General features: G+C 42.1%; 1 pseudogene; it reads right to left on the bottom strand.

Annotated features, from left to right (window-relative positions):
• Positions 1-9,265: 9,265 nt before the first annotated feature.
• LOC129633366 (E3 ubiquitin-protein ligase RNFT1-like) lies at positions 9,266-10,502 on the bottom strand (annotated as a pseudogene).
• Between the last annotated feature and the right edge of the window lie 6,854 nt (positions 10,503-17,356).

The following is a 17,356-nucleotide window of genomic DNA, read 5'->3' on the forward strand; positions in this document are numbered from 1 at the left end:
AAACAGGAAGAGGACGGGATGCTGGGGAGGGAGGAGGGGGGAAGTGGCACTGTTTATTCAGTCAGAGACTGTCAGGGCCTGCCTCCTTCTGTGACGGGTCCCCCCCTTGCAATTACTCACCTGCTCTTTCGAAACTCAAGTCCACCTTCTTCCAGGTGAATAATCCACTCCTCTGGGTGTCCCGAATGAGCATTTACCCTCAGGAATAAACTCTCTCTGGAGGAAAGTCTGTGTTTGCATGCAGGATTGCCATGGGCTGATGCTGGGAGGGATTGGGGGCAGGAGGAGAAGGGGAAGACAGAGGATGAGATGGCTGGATGGCATCACGGACTCGATGGACGTGAGTCTGAGTGAACTCCGGGAGTTGGTGATGGACAGGGAGGCCTGGTGTGCTGCGATTCATGGGATCGCAAAGAGTCGGACATGACTGAGCGACTGATCTGATCTGATGCCTGAGAGCAGGACTGATCCTCCTGCGGTGGGAGAGCAGGACCTCCTCTTAGAGCCCTCCAGGGCTTCCTGAGTGGCCTTTTCCTCTTGTCTTAATGTCGTACCTTTTGGTGCCAGGCATCCAGAACTCCACTTCCAGCCTTCTCTTGTGGGCCTCCCACTCAGTTCTTTCCTTCCCGAGAGCTTCCTGGCTTATGACCCATATTTCCAGCTTCTCCCCTACCCAGATTTGCTTGACTATGTTTCCTTTCCATGGAGAATTAGCAGGGAAAAGTGCATGCTAAGGTGTTAATAACCAGCAGTAATTCGGTGTGATAAACTCAGTCAGAGCATAATGCCCTAACTGAGTGCTCCCTAACCTTTTCTCATGTCTGGCACACAACAGAAAATGATAATAACATTCCCGTTGTTGTTTAGTCCCTCCGTTGTGTCCAACTCTTTAGCGACCCCATGGACTGTAGCCTGCCAGGCCCCTCTGTCCATGGGATTTCCGAGGCAAGCATACTGGACTGGGTTGCCATTTTTTTCTCCAGGGGACCTTCATGACCCAGGGACTGAACCCACTATTGGCAGGGGGTTTCTTTATCACTGGGCCACCAGTTAAGCCCACCACTGAGGTAAATAAAAGTGAGAGACAACGGGTCACGGATGGCTTGGCCACAGTTCCACACCTCCCCGTCAGCCCTGCCTGTAAGGACTGAAGGACTTGGTATCTCCCAACTTGTGTAATCCTTTTGTGTACACCAATTGGGAAGCTCTGTTTTAACCCAGTGGTTTTTCAGTGGCCTTCAATGAGCCTTAGCAGTTTGCAGATGTGTCTCAGAGGGAGTAAGGGGCTGACTGGATGGGTCATCTACTTCAGTTACAGCATCTCTGCTTTTTATCTGCTTTATTAGGCCTCTGAATAAAATTTGTTAACGATTTCTTTCTTTTTTAAAATTTTTATTTATTTTTTTATATTTGGCCGCACTCAGTCTTCATGGCTGTGTGTGGGCTTTCTTATGCTGTGTGGCCTTCTCATTGCAGTGGCTTCTCTTGTTGAGGACCACAGCCTCTAGGCACCCAGGGTTCAGCAGTTGCACTTCATGGGCTCTAGAGCACAGCCTTAACAGTTGAAGTACATGGGCTTGGTTGCTCCACAGCATGTGGGATCTTCCCTGACCAGGAATGGAAACTGTGTCCCCTGTATTGGCAGGCATACTCTTAACCTCTAGACCACTAGGGAAGCCCCTAACTTTTTATTAAATGGGAGAATGTTGGCAGCTTAAAGGAGTTAGAAAATCACAATCTTAAAACCAAAAAATAAAGTCTTTAATGGTTGAAGCTTGGGCAACCATGCCAGAGTAGTGAGGGACGTAGTCTGAGGACAGAGAGGTTTTCTGGGCCCTTCATCCGTATCATTCAGGCAATATAGTTTATTCCATACTCACCTCCACACAAGCCTGCATATCTGTGCAGATCTTGCCCCTCTGGCTTTAGGGGGTTTGTCTCTTTCAAAAATCATCCTAACACCAGCTAGATGAATGCCAGAGACTGCCAATGTCTCAGCTTAGTGAAAGCACAATTACTGTTCTTGCTTTGCTACCTTTTTTACTGCACCTTGATTTATTTCTGCCATTTTTTCAGAAGCCATGCAACATCTAGGAGATCAAAGCTGCTGAAAGAAAGCCTAGCAAAATGAAATGCATGTTGGTCAGCTGAGCTATTTCGTAAGATTGAGGCATTGGTTCATTTACTATTTTATTGTATTATTTTGTTGTTATTACTTTACATATTTCCACACCTGCCTCATTCCAAAAAAGACTCAAAATGGGAAAGATTCTTTGAATCGTGTTCTTCGGAAGGGATTTAATCTCAAAGTTTAGGTTACTTGGTGTTTGATGAATGATAGTTTCAAAACTAAGGTTTATGGTGAAATTATTTTAAGATTTCAGTTGCCTGATTTTAATTTAAAACCTTGTGTTAAAGTATCAATGAGAGTTACAGGTGTGTGTGTGTGTGTGTGTGTGTGTGTGCATGCACCTCTGTGTGTGTGTTTTATTTATATTCCATATTGTTCTTGAAAAGGCTTGACATATCTTACAAAGAATTTGAGTCAACAAAAACAATAGTTTTATACTTTAGGGAGAATGTCTTTTAAAAACAATTAGACTTTTACCTTTCAGCCAGGATTCACCAGTAACATTTTTTCTGTTAATCAATGGAATTTTGATAACACACTTGAGATTTATGCTTCTTCACTGTTAGATGTTTCTCTACTAGAGTTTTTCAGCAGCAGCAGAGGAAAGTGGAGGTGGAGAACTGAATCAAGTTTTATTTCTTGTAAAATAAGATTTTACAATCAAGATTTATTTCTTGTAAAACAAGTCAATCTCCAGCAAAGAGAGCCTGTCCTTCCATGGGACTCAGTACCTACTGAAGTAGGATTCACAAAGCAAAAAGTCAGCTGGTCAAGACTTTTTTTCTTGCTTCCAACTCTGTCTATACCTCAGTATAAGCGTTGTGATGTAGTTGTATACACAAGTTACTCTATCTTCTAAGAGCAGTTAGCTAGCATTTTTTTTTATTTATTTTAATTGGAGGCTAATTACTTTACAATATTGTAGTGGTTTTTGCCATATATTGACACGACTCAGCCATGGGTGTACATGTGTTCCCCATCCTGAACCCCCCTCCTACCTCCCTCCCCATCTCATCCTCAGGGTCATCCCAGTGCACCAGCCCCGAGCACCCTGTCTCATGCATTGAACCTGGACTGGCGACCTATTTCACGTATAATGATATACACGTCAATACCATGTTTTGGAAATCTACCCTCCAAAGGTGGTTAACCAATGGATGCAGAACCCTCGCCAGAATCAAGATCTTTAAGATAGTAACTTATTTATTTCATCGAAGTATAATTAATTTACAATATTGTGTTGATTTCTGCTGTTCAGCAAAGTGATTCACTTATACATAAATACACATTCTCTTTTTATATTCTTTTCCATTATGGTTTACCACAGGATATTGAATATAATTCCCTGCTCTATACTGTAGGACCTTGATGTTTATGTATTCTATATATACTAGTTTGCATCTGCTAACCCCAAACTCCCAATCTATCCCTCTCTCATGTTGGACCTCTTGGCAACCACAAGTCTGTTCTCTCTGTCTTTGAGTCTGTTTCTGCTTTGTAGATAAGTCATTCGTGTCATATTTTAGATTTCACATATAAGTGATTTCATATGGCATTTTTCTTCTCTTTCTGACTTACTTCACTTAGTATGATAATCTCTGGGTCTGTTCATATTGCTGCAAATGGCATTATTCCATTCTTTTTTATGGCCGAATAATATTCCAGTGTGTGTGTGTGTGTGTGTGTGTGTGTGTGTGTATCATATCGTCATCCAATCATCTGTCAATGAACATTTAGGTTGTTTCTATGCCTTGGCAATTGTGAATAGTGCTGCTGTGAACATAGGGGTGCAAATATCTTTCTGAATTAGAGTTTTATCTGGATATATGCCCAGAATTGGGATTGCTGGATCATACAGCAATGTTATTTTTAGTTTCTGAGGAATTTCCACACTGTTTTCCACAGTGGCCGCACCAACTTACATTCCCACCAATGATGTCGGAGGATTCCCTTTTCACCACACCCTCTATAACATTTGTTATTTGTAAACATTTAAGTGATGGCCATTCTGACTGGTGTGAGGTGGTATATCGTTGAGTTTTGATTTGCATTTCTCTAATAATTGGAGATGTTGATCATCTTTCATATGCCGTTGGACATCTGTATGTCTTCTTTGGAGAAATGTCTATTTAGATCGTCTGCTTGTTTTTTGAATGGTTTGTTTGTTCTTTTGTTGTTGAGCTGTTTGTGGTATTTGTATGTTTTGAAAATTAATCCCTTGGTGGTCACATCATTTGCAGATATTTTCTTCCATTCCATAGGTTGTGTTTTGTTTATAGTTTCCTTTGCTAGGTCACTTAGTATCATAAATAAAATTAACTGTATGTACACCAGGAGGCCAATTGATTAGCATAGGAAATGTTTGAAATAGTTTTTAATTGGTGAAATGAGTAGTATTCAAAAATGTGGCTGGTTAGTAGTTTCATGCAAGAATGACTGCCATGTCCTGAATGAAGTATTAACACCTGGCAAGCTGACAAATGTCTGTATAGCCAAAGCTATTATTTTTCCAGTGGTCATGTATGGATGTGAGAGTTGGACTGTGAAGAAAGCTGAGTGCCGAAGAATTGATGCTTTTGAAGTGTGGTGTTGGAAAAGACTCTTGAGAGTCCCTTGGATTGCAAGGAGATCCAACCAGTGCATCCTAAAGGAAATCAACCCTGAATATTCACTGGAAGAATTGATACTGAAGCTGAAACCCCAATACTTTGGCCACCTGATGCAAAGACCGGATTCATTGGAAAAGACCCTGATGCTGGGAAAGATTGAGGGCAGGACGAGAAGGGGGTGATAGAGGATGAGATGGCTGAATGGCATCATCTACTCAATGGATATGAATTTGAGCAAACTAAGGGAGATAGTGAAGGACAGGGAAGCCTGGCGTGCTGCAGTCCATGGGGTCACAACAACAGTCTATTGTTCACAGACTCAACAACAACGAATTGGCTTGGATGGATTCCCATTCCATGCAAATTTCAAATCCACGCTTCAAAGTCCAGAAAGGACCCACTTTCAAACATACAGAGTTTATTTAGATAAATATGGTAAACTTATGATTGTATTTTTCTTCCCTTAAAATTAAGGGTCTCTGATTGCCTTACTTGTCCCTGAAGACCCTGCGACTGTGGTTTCTAGGATATTTTCTAAATCCTTATATATAAATTCTGGGACCCTGAGAGTTGCCTGCTTGAGCAGTAGCTGTGCTCCTTTTCTGTGCCATTTCCTTATAAAACACTGGGTTCTAAACAGGTTGCAGTAGAAATCTGGAGCCACTGAGGGAAGAGTGGAAACTGGGTAGAATGTTCCTCCACTGTGCGGGCTGTGATGGGAAGCACTGCCCAAGTTTTGAGGAGAGGTCCACTGCAGGATTTCTTTTGAGGTATCAGGCTTATCAAGTTTATTTTCAAAGAACACAATGCCATTCTGAGTTTTATTGGTATTTAAATGAGGGTCAACCACTGACTAATTGTGTCGGGGACAGGTCAAACCAGAGCCTGCTTTAGGCAGGAGGTTGGAAAGATGACTAGAACAATGAGGGGGAATTGAAAGGCCTGTTGAGAAGCATCAGCACAGAAGCATCAGCATTACTGGCAACAGTAATGGTTTTTCTTTTATTCTCCTCTCTGAACCATGTGGAGCACTGAAGACCTTGAACAGGACCCTTGGCCTAGAGTGGATGAGCATCCTCCCCAGGGTTGCAGGGCACTGCATCAGAGAACCCCTAGGGGGCAGCACTCAGATTCAGATCTCAGTGAGACTCAACTGCAGGGCTGTGCAGGCATCCAGGGACACAATCTCCTGCTTCTCAAGTAGAGATTAGTGCACATGCAAAAATAAGAGTTCTTGGAAAATACCCTGATGCTGAGAGGGATTGGGGGCAGGAGGAGAAGGGGACGACAGAGGATGAGATGGCTGGATGGCATCACTGACTCAATGGACGTGACTCTGAGTGAACTCCGGGAGTTGGTGATGGACAGGGAGGCCTGGCGTGCTGCAATTCACGGGGTCGCGAAGAGTCGGACACAACTGAGTGACTGAACTGAACTGAAAGATAAGGAACATTTCTCAAGCAGTAATAAGGTCTTGAATACAAAAAAAGCAGCAAACCAAAACATTCCAACAAGAAAACAAGAACAGACTAGTGTGTCCAAAAGAATACAAGCCAGGTTTCACCAAGTTTTTATTGAGAACAAACTGGATGATTTTATGAGAATCCTAATGTATAATAATCATAATTGGATTATAATTATATTTAACATTTGGTCCTTGTTCCATATGTGATTCAGTCATTCTCTGTCATTTTGTCATTTTTATGAGATCTGGTCATGAAAGTTCCGTAAGCATCCTTACATTACTTACAGAGCACGACCTGGAATGGTTGTCTCCTCCCTGCTTATGGAAGTGAACATTCTGGGGACACTAGCTGAACAGACCTCAGAGCATTTATTTCTGGATCTTCATCACATCTCACATTCACCAATTTTAACTCTATTCAGAGAATTCCTCTCGTGGTCCTGACCAGTCTGAAAAGTAAATGACCAGTCACTTCAAATAGTGTGTGAATTTTATTTAAAAGAGGAGATGAATCTTTAGAATGCCTTTGGGAAAGTTTCAAGCTGGGTGATTTCTGACACAGATTGGTTCTCTTCCCTGTAAAACCTGAAAGTATCCTATAGCTCAGCAATGTTTGGATCCTCACTTTAATTGCCTGGGATTCAGATGTGATCTGGTGCGCTCAGTCTGAGACATCTGGGTGAATTTACACATCTGTGAAAACCCCAGGCCTTGCCTGATTTCTGCTGATTCTGAGTGACTGACATCCTCCTGGTCTCTCCTCCTGCCCCTGGCTTCTGAGTCCACATATGCTGTCTCTGCATCAGCCTCTCCCGACCCAGCAGTAATTCTCAGCCCTTTGCCACTTTATCCCCAAAACTCGCTAAGCATTTCATGAGTAATACATTGTACTGAAGGTTTGAGACTCGTGGGTTAAGAGTGCATGTGTAGGTCATGTTGCATTATTAAAGGTGTGACTAGGTCCCAGTAGTTCTCTTTCCTATTCGCCTCCCCACCCCATTGTCCCTGGAAGCTCCATGATCTGTTCCCTCCATTAGCCAAACTAACCCAGGTCCTCTTAGCTCCTAGCTCTACCCTGCCACCAAGGACCTGCAGAACAAAGTGTCATCTGTGTAAAAAGACCTGGGCTCCTTAGAAGATAACTAGAAATATAATAACAACAACAGTTCATTTGCACGTATTTACTAATGTATTGAGATCCAGTCTGAGTCTCTGCCTGCATTGAAAGGCAGCACAATGTTTTAGGAAAGGAGCTGAATTTAGAGTCAGTTTCTTGGGGTTAGAGCCAGCAGTACCCCTCAGTAGCCATGTGGAAAAGTCAGCAATCCGTTTCAAACCTCAGTCCATCATCTGAAGAGTGAAGATATTACTAATATTTTGAATTGTTATGCTGATTCAAATAGTTCTGAAATAGTTTAAGCAGTGCACTCTGGAACACAAGAGCAGCAGCGCCCATGACATTCAGCTTTTCAAGACTCAGGAAGCTGCTGGCATTTTGGGTACTGCGCGTCCTGCATTGTGCAGATTCTAGGTAACACAGATCGACTTCATTACGTTCCAAATAACATGCCTGTGGAGAAACACTGTCTGAACACAATGTGAAGATAAAGTATGTGGCCTCTGAGCTTCCACCTTTCACACAAAATGGAGGTGGATTGATATATATATAGTGCAGATGATTCTTCAAAAAGAGTTTCCTCATTCTGGGTTATTTAGCCCTATCTTTGTTCGAAGGTGATAGTTTCTGTGACATTCAACGGCATCACAATTTTAATTTTAATTTTAATTACAATCTTGAGCTTTCTTCTATAAGGAGTGCTTCCACTTAGGAGGTTTTTGTTTAATCTTTCAGTTGAAACTGCATTATACCCTCCAGAAGACAAAAAGAAGGAGAAAAATTATGGAATAGAGGCCACAGGAATTTTCCACATGATGAAGATACAAGGAAGCAGGTGATTCATGCATTGATCAGCTATTGATGTCAAGTATTAATAGTTGCCTTTTTTTTAATCCATGTGAGTTATTTTAATAGCTACTTCAGGATAGTCCAAGATATTATACAAAAAGGAAGATCTGAACATTAAAGCTGATGGCAGGATTGTATGCATGATGTCCACAAAACAAAAAGCAATTTAAGCCATCTATTCTCAATGATTGCTAATCATACTACAGAGAAAATTACAATATTAAAATGTCATTATCAATGAATTAATCTTCCTTAGAAAATCTGATTATTACAGGTAAAATATAGCATTTAGAACTTTCATTTTAAATACAAATTTTATTTTAAAATTTTAGAATTTTTTCAATGGGAATTATAAAGGTAAATGATAAAGAAAATTTTACATTCAGGTAATATCTCTTAAAGCATTATGAAAAATAGTTTTTATTTTGAAAATGATGTCAGGAAAGAGTAGCCGAATTCCCCTAAAACTAGTTATGCAATTATCATTTTGGTAGTATTAATAAGCAAACATGTTTACAGTTTAACACTGCAGCTATCTGTCAAGTAATTAGGAAGAATAAATGTTGCATGTGCATTAGGTTCAGAGAAGGCAATGGCACCCCACTCCAGTACTCTTGCCTGGAAAATCCCATGGACAGAGGAGCCTGGTAGGCTGCAGTCCATAGGGTCGCAATGAGTCGGACATGACTGAGCGACTTCACTTTCACTTTTCACTTTCATGCATTGGAGAAGGAAATGGCAACCCACTCCAGTGTTCTTGCCTGGAGAATCCCAGGGACTGGGGAGCCTGGTGGGCTGCCGTCCATTGGGTTGCACAGAGTTGGACTTGACTGGAGTGACTTAGCAGCAGCAGCAGCAGTGCATTAGGTTGAACATTACTTACATATACTTTTAAATATGGAGTTCTTTCATTTAATTTTTTGATAATTTGGACTACACACTTAAGTCTTGTTGTAATACTTTAAAACAATTTAGAAACATTTTCCTTAACTTCTAGCCTTGAAAACCCATTCTAATGCCTTTATCAATAGTCACCGTAACCAAATGAAATTGGTATTTTGGGGCCTTAATGTGAAGTTTAAAACTTCACATATTCAAAGCTGTGATGAAGTGACTCCATGTTTCCATTTGTTTATATGGTCTGAAATCACAGTTCTGTACATTGGTCATGTTTTTTCTCTCCACAAAATATATGTTGACAGATGAGAAGAACTGGCTTTTGAAATTCATCTTGACATATTGAACAAATATCATCTGCATCTGAACACTGTCTCTTGCTGGCAGCCACTCCATAACTTGGTCATGTAAAAAATATTGGCAAAACCTGTCTTAAAATTCTTAGATGTCAAAAAAATCCAAAAGGTTTAGTATGAGGTAGAATAAAACCAGCAATATGCCAAGAATCCATCTAATTATGTTACTAAACTCCCCATAGCTTATAAGGTAATGAAACCAAACTGGTATGGGAACAAAAGTTTGATAATACTGACACAATTCTTCTAAAAGCATATGCCAGTAATTCTAGGATTTAAAAGGCATGATGCAAGAAGGCATTTTAAGTAAATAGGCATTTTAAGCCCATGAAGAGGAATGTCAGAATGAAGCCTGTAATTCCAACGAACCAAAGTACTTCCCAGAAACTCTAATGGACTATGGTAGGAGTTTTTAAAATTAAGCTGTAATGAAGTGACTGAGAATAAAATGTGTAATATGAAAGAATGGAAAATCCTGCTAAGACTACCAGTAACCAAACACACTGAGCACCCTTCTGAGCACCCTTCTCTTAGAAAAACCCGGTTTACAATGCTTTCATTTGCATATATGAAAGTTGTGAGCAGTCCAGTTCCAAGAGCAATTCTTGTTATGTGCTGCATAACAAGTTTTACACCCAGAATCAAAATATATGGAAGACTTTTTTGCAATCCCTTCAAGAAGTATTTGAATTCTGAGAAGGAGCTACGATCATCTCCAGGCTTGCTTCATTGTGGGAGTGACTCCATAAGTGGCTGTGTACACATCCGTGGGAACAGCTATGGACTCCTAACCTTCTAGTAATATCTCTGGAGCTTAGATTTTCAGCACACTCTTAAGGTATGGAGTTTATCTGAATATGAACATCTCCAGAATAAAAACAGGAAGCTTCTCCTGTCACTCTTGTTTGGACACATTGGGAGGCTGAGGCATCCTCACTGACTGCAGCTCCAGAAGGGCTGAGCAATTGGCTATAGTTGGCTTGCATGAGCCTTGAGATCCAGGTTTCTTTACTTCTGGGTTCTGCCTCCTCTTGTGACACTGAGTGGACTGAGGCCCGGGCATCGACAGCAGGAACCGTGGGAGACACCCTGAGGCTTTCAGTCAGGGCCATCACCATCAAACCCCACTACCAGCATCTCAGCCCTGCTTGGCAGCCCACAGAGTTGTCTTTCCAATGCCAGTATTACCCAGTTTGGGCTTCCCAGGTGGCACTAGTGCTAAAGAATCTGCCTGCCAATGCAGGAACTGTAAAAGATGCAGGTTCGATCCCTGGGTCAGGAAGATCCCCTGCAGGAGGGCATGGAAACCCACTCCAGTATTCTTGCCTGGAGAATCCCATGGAGAGAGCAGCCTGGCAGGCTACAGTCCCTAGGGTCGCAAAGAGTTGGACACAGCTGATGGGACTTAGCATGCACATACACACGTTACCCAGTATAAATAACTGTTGAGCTAAAGGAAGGACAAATTTCACTACTTTTCCCATCCTTCTCCCTCAGTTCTTGATAAGCCAGGTAGACATAAACAGGGCCCAGATCCCCAGCCCCCAGACCTCCAGGAGCAACGCAGTTGTGATCCTCTAGCTCTCCGTCTGCCCATCATGTTGTGGAGAGGCCTACCATCTGTAGACCTGACTCCTGGGTTACTGTCTGGTCCCCCACCTCCACTCTGCCTTTATTCTCAGGCGTAGACTCATGGCTACTCTTCCTGCCATGGAGGGAGTCCAGGTGAGGTCGGGCAGGAGGATGGGTACGTATTGCCCTTGGGCCAGAAGCTAGATGAAAATGTGCATTCCTCCCATTGACTGCATTCCTGGGATTTAATGAGCTGTTTTGAAAGATGCTTGATGAAGTGATATTTTCTCACAAATATTTCATGATTTATATAAGGAGAAAAAAAGCTGGCCTCTGTGGGCTTCAGATGAGGGTCGGGGGCCGTGCTGACAGGAAGATACAAGATTTGTAAGCCAGTGTGATTCTGTCTCCAGTCAACAGGGCGAACCCTAAGTTTTGTTCTTAGATCACGTCTCTGATGACTTTGACAATGTCACTTCCCCCTCTGAAATCTTCAGTAACCCTGTGTGCTGACAGAAATATTCCGATTTCCTTTCACTTTAATCCAATTTTTCCATAATTTGAGTCCAACCTGCTCCTTTGGTCTTCTCTCTTGTTTCTCACTTCATAAATCTTATACCTCAGGTCCCTTCAAAAACAAAAAATAAGCAAACAAAAGAACTTGTCCTTCCCTGAAAACAGGTTCTCCAACTAGTTCAGCTGCTAATTAATGAGCGATGGGACCCTGGTTAATCCTTAACATCCTCAAGTCCCAGCAGCATAGCTTGTAAAACCCAAGGGCAAGGCTTGGGCTAGTGAATTTGTCACATGTTGCCCGGGTAGATCTAACACACATCAAAGTCTGTGAATCTCTGGACCAAAAGCCTCCTCCAACTCTGATTTTCCCACACCTTAGCCATGCACTGCAATTCTCTGCATCCATGTGTTTGTTTAATAAAGTACCTTCTCCTGAAATGTTTTGCTTTCCCTCTGATTAACCCCAGTGCATCTGTGTGTACATGTGCATGCCTGCATGTGCACGCACACACACGCACACACACACACACAATCAGTGTCCCTTAAGATGAGTTTCAATGCCACCTCCTCTAGAAAGTCTTGCCTGAGGGCTGAGCTTGCCTTCTTAAGTTCTTTGGTCAACACCTCAACCATAATCAGTCCTAGTTCTTAAGTGAGTTTTGTTTATGGTATTATTGGTAGATTGTAAACTTTCTGAGCATAAATGTCCCTTCCTGTTCATCCTTCATTTTCCACCTTATTCATGGGAACAGCTCTTGAGAGTAGGTTGAATAGAGTTAAACTGTCCTTAAGAGACATCTTAGCGAAGGTGACTTGTTGGAGGGCCTTGGGAAGATTGCTGATGAAGGTGAAGGTCATGTGTCTCTCTATCATATGACCTGACCAGTCACATTCTCTGCGTCTCTCGGCATGTGATGGTGGACTCAAGAGAATAAGAAAAGCTGCAGCTGTTTTTTGTCAAAATCAGATGATTTTATATCTGTAATCTTGCAACCAGAGCAGTTGAGCTGATATACTTAATGACTCACTCTATACAGACGAAAGTTTGTTCTTGAGAAATGAGGAGGGGGAACCATTAATCTTTTATAAAATAAACAGAGTGGTAATTACACTTGGATCTGAATAGTACAGACCCTGAGCTGGAACGCAGCATATAGGGACCCGCCAAATTCCATGACCAGTGAGGAGCACCCAGATGATAATTGATTGTGGGATCCTTTTCCCTGTGGTCTCTGAGGGACTGTCAGAGTATCACCAGTTTTGAGAGGGGCCTTATCAAAGGAACTGCCTCAGCTTCGTGAGAAAGAAAAGCTTGTCATCATCTAAGGCCTTTGGGGAACTTGCTTTTCTAAGCTTGCTTTGAAGCTTTGGGGTGCCCACTGGGTCAGCATTTTGCTTTGGGTTGCCTATCCCTGTGTCACATCCATGCCTTTCCCACCCACCCACCCCCATACACAAGTTCCTGCTTCTCCCCAAGGCATGAGGGAGAGAGGCTCTGTCCTTGGCTTTCCCAGTGCTCACTTATTCCCTAATCCCTGAAGACTGCCCAACATACCCCTCAAGGTCATGAAACATCAGCTTTCTCTGCTGACAACCAGGCTCAGCAGTCTCTTTCCAACATCCTGCTTGACTTCTCAAGGGCATGTCAGACGTTGGACTCCCTTTGTTGCCTTGGCTTCCAACCCAATTCACTTCTGCTTCTCTCTTCTAAATTCCTCTGATGCCTCTTCCTTGCCTGTCAGTTAAACACTAGCATCTCCACACTTCTTTCTTAGGTCAGCCTCCTTTCTCCCACCGCGTTCTCTTTTCTTTAAAATTGAAGTACAGTTGATTTACGATATTGTGTTAGTTTCACATCTATAGCATAGTTATTCAGTATTTTTGCAGATTATATTCCATTAAGGTTATTTCAAGATAGTGCATGCATGCTCAAGCACGTCCAACTCTTTGCGACCCCTTGAACTGTAGCCCTCCAGGCTCCCCTGTCCATGGAATTTTCCAGGCAGGAATACTGGAGTGGATTGCCATTTCCTACTCCAGGGGATCTTCCCGACCCAGGAATTGAACCCAAGTCTCCTGTGTCTCCTGCATTGGCAGGCAGATTCTTTAACACAGGGCTAATAGAAGATAATGAGTATAATTCCCTGTGCTTATCTATTCCTTGTTGCTTATTTATTTGATATATAGTAGTTTGTTTCATTTAATCCCATACCCCTGATTTGTCCCTTCATACTTCTCTCTTCCCTGTGGTAACCAAAAGTTTGTTTTGTCTGTGACTCTGTTTCTATTTTATATATACATTCATTCGTATTATTTTTTAGATTCCACATATAAGTGACAAATACAGTATTTATATTCACATTGCTGCAAATGACAGTATTTCATTCTCTTTTTAGTTCAGTTCAGTCACTCAGCCGTGTCCGACTCTTTGCGACCCCATGAATTGCAGCATGCCAGGCCTCCCTGTCCATCACCAACTCCCAGAATTCACTCAGACTCATGTCCATCAAGTCGGTGATGCCATCCAGCCATCTCATCCTCTGTCGTCCCCTTCTCCTCCTGCCCCCAAACCCTCCCAGCATCAGAGTCTTTTCCAATGAGTCAACTCTTCGCATGAGGTGGCCAAAGTACTGGAGTTTCAGCTTTAGCATCATTCCTTCCAAAGAATCCCAGGGCTGATCTCCTTCAGAATGGACTGATTGGATCTCCTTGCAGTCCAAGGGACTCTCAAGAGTCTTCTCCAACACCACAGTTCAAAAGCATCAATTCTTCAGTGCTCAGCTTTCTTCACAGTCCAACTCTCACATCCATACATGACCACTAGAAAAACCATAGGCTTGACTAGATGGACCTTTGTTGGCAAAATAATGTCTCTGCTTTTTAATATATTATCTAGGTTGGTCATAACTTTCCTTTCAAGGAGTAAGCATCTTTTAATTTCATGGCTGCAATCACCATCTGCAGTGATTTTGGAGCCCCCCAAAATAAAGTCTGACACTGTTTCTACTGTTTCGCTATCTACTTACCATGAAGTGATGGGACCAGATGCCATTATCTTAGTTTTCTGAATGTTGAGCATTAAGTGAACCTTTTCATTCTCCTCTTTCACTTTCATCAAGAGGCCCTTTACCTCCTCTTCACTTTCTGCCATAAGGGTGGTGTCATCTGCATATCTGAGGTTATTGATATTTCTCCCAGTAATCTTGATTCCAGCTTGTGCTTCTTCCAGCCCAGTGTTTCTCCTGATGTATTCTGCATATAAGTTAAATAAGCAGGGTGACAATATACAGCCTTGACATACTCCTTTTCCTATTTAGAACCAGTCTGTTGTTCCATGTCCAGTTCTAACTGTTGCTTCCTGACCTGCATATAGGTTTCTCAAGAGGCAGGTCAGGTGGTCTGGTATTCCCATCTCTTTCAGAATTTTCCACAGTTTATTTTGATGCACAGTCAAAGGCTTTGGCATAGTCAATAAAGCAGAAATAGATGTTTTTCTGGAACTCTCTTGCTTTTTCCATGATCCAGCAGATGTTGGCAATTTGATCTCTGGTTCCTCTGCCTTTTTAAAACCAGCTTGAACATCTGGAAGTTCACGGTTCATGTATTGCTGAAGCCTGGCTTGGAGAATTTTGAGCATCACTTTACTAGCATATGAGATGAGTACAATTGTGCGGTAGTCTGAGCATTCTTTGGCATTGCCTTTCTATGGGATTGGAATGAAAACTGACCTTTTCCAGTCCTGTGGCCACTGCAGAGTTTTCCAAATTTGCTGGCATATTGAGTGCAGCACTTTCACAGCATCATCTTCCAGGATTTGATATAGCTCAACTGGAATTCCATCACCTACACTAGCTTTGTTCATAGTGATGCTTTCTAAGGCCCACTTGACTTCACATCCCAGGATGTCTGGCTCTAGGTGAGTGATCACACCATCGTGATTATCTGGGTCATGAAGATCTTTTTTGTACAGTTCTTCTGTGTATTCTTGCCACCTCTTCTTAATATCTTCTGCTTCTGTTAGGTCCATACCATTTCTGTCCTTTATCGAGCCCATCTTTGCATGAAATGTTCCCTTGGTATCTCTAATTTTCTTGAAGAGATCTCTAGTCTTTCCCATTCTGTTGTTTTCCTCTATTTCTTTGCATTGATCACTGAAGAAGGCTTTCTTATCTCTCCTTGCTATTTGGAACTCTGCATTCAGATGCCTATATCTTTCCTTTTCTCCTTTGCTTTTTGCTTCTCTTCTTTTCAAAGCTATTTGTAAGGCCTCCTCAAACAGCCATTTTGCTTTTTTGCATTTCTTTTCCATGGGGATGGTCTTGATTCCTGTCTCCTGTACAATGTCATGAACCTCCATCCATAGTTCATCAGGCACTCTATCAGATCTAGTCCCTTAAATCTATTTCTCAGTTCCACTGTATAATCATAAGGGATTTGATTTAGGCCATACCTGAATGGTCTAGTGGTTTTCCCTACTTTCTTCAATTTAAGCCTGAATTTGGCAATAAGGAGTTCATGATCTGAGCCACAGTCAGCTCCTGGTCTTGTTTTTGCTGATTGTATAGAGCTTCTCCATCTTTGGCTGCAAAGAATATAATCAATCTGATTTTGGTGTTGACCATCTGGTGATGTCCATGTGTAGAGTCTTCTCTTGTGTCGTTGGAAGAGGGTATTTGCTATGACCAGTGCATTCTCTTGGCAAAACTCTATTAGTCTTTGCCCTGCTTCTGTACTCCAAGGCCAAATTTGCCTGTTACTCCATGTGTTTCTTGACTTCCTACTTTTCCATTCCAGTCCCCTATAATGAAAAGGACATCTTGTTTGGGCATTAGTTCTAAAAGGTCTTGTAAGTCTTCATAGAACCATTCAACTTCAGCTTCTTCAGTGTTACTGGTTGGGGCATAGGCTTGGATAACTGTGATATTGAATGGCTTGCCTTGGAAACGAACAGAGATCATTCTGTCATTTTTGAGATTGTGTCCAAGTACTGCATTTCGGACTCTTTTGTTGACCATGATGGCTACTCTGTGTCTTCTAAGGGATTCCTGCCCACAGTAGTAGATATAATGGTCATCTGAGTTAAATTCACTCATTCCAGTCTATTTTAGTTCGCTGACTCCTAGAATGTCAATGTTCACTCTTGCCATCTCCTGTTTGACCACTTCCAATTTGCCTTGATTCATGGACCTAACATTCCAGGTTCCTATGCAATATTGCTCTTTACAGCATCAGACCTTGCTTCTATCACCAGTCACATCCACTACTGGGTATTGTTTTTGCTTTGGCTCCATCCCTTCATCCTTTCTGGAGTTATTTCTCCACTGATGTCCAGTAGCATATTGGGCACCCACCAACCTGGGGAGTTCCTCTTTCAGTATCCTATCATTTTGCCTTTTCATACTGTTCATGGGGTTCTCAAGGCAAGAATACTGAAGTGGTTTGCTGTTCCCTTCTCCAGTGGACCACATTCTCTTTTATGGCTGAGTAATAGTCCATTGTGTGTGTGTGTGTGTGTGTGTGCGAGCGCATGCATGTGTTGATCACATATTCTTTTTTTTCAAACTTTATACTTTTTTTTAATTGAAAGATAATTGCTTTACAGAATTTTGTTGTTTTATGTCAAACCTCAACATGAATCAGCCATTGGTATACATATATCCCCTTCCTTTTGAACCTCCCTCCCATCTTCCTCCCCATCCCACCCTTCTAGGTTGATACAGAGCCCCTGTTTGAGTTTCCTGAGACATACAGCAAATTCCCATTGGCTATCTTTTTCACATATGGTAATGTAAGTTTCCTCTTCACTTTCTGCCGTAAAGGTGGTGTCATCTGCATATCTGAAGT

This window comes from Bubalus kerabau, chromosome 18 (genome assembly GCF_029407905.1).
Source record: "Bubalus kerabau isolate K-KA32 ecotype Philippines breed swamp buffalo chromosome 18, PCC_UOA_SB_1v2, whole genome shotgun sequence".
NCBI lineage: Eukaryota > Metazoa > Chordata > Mammalia > Artiodactyla > Bovidae > Bubalus > Bubalus kerabau.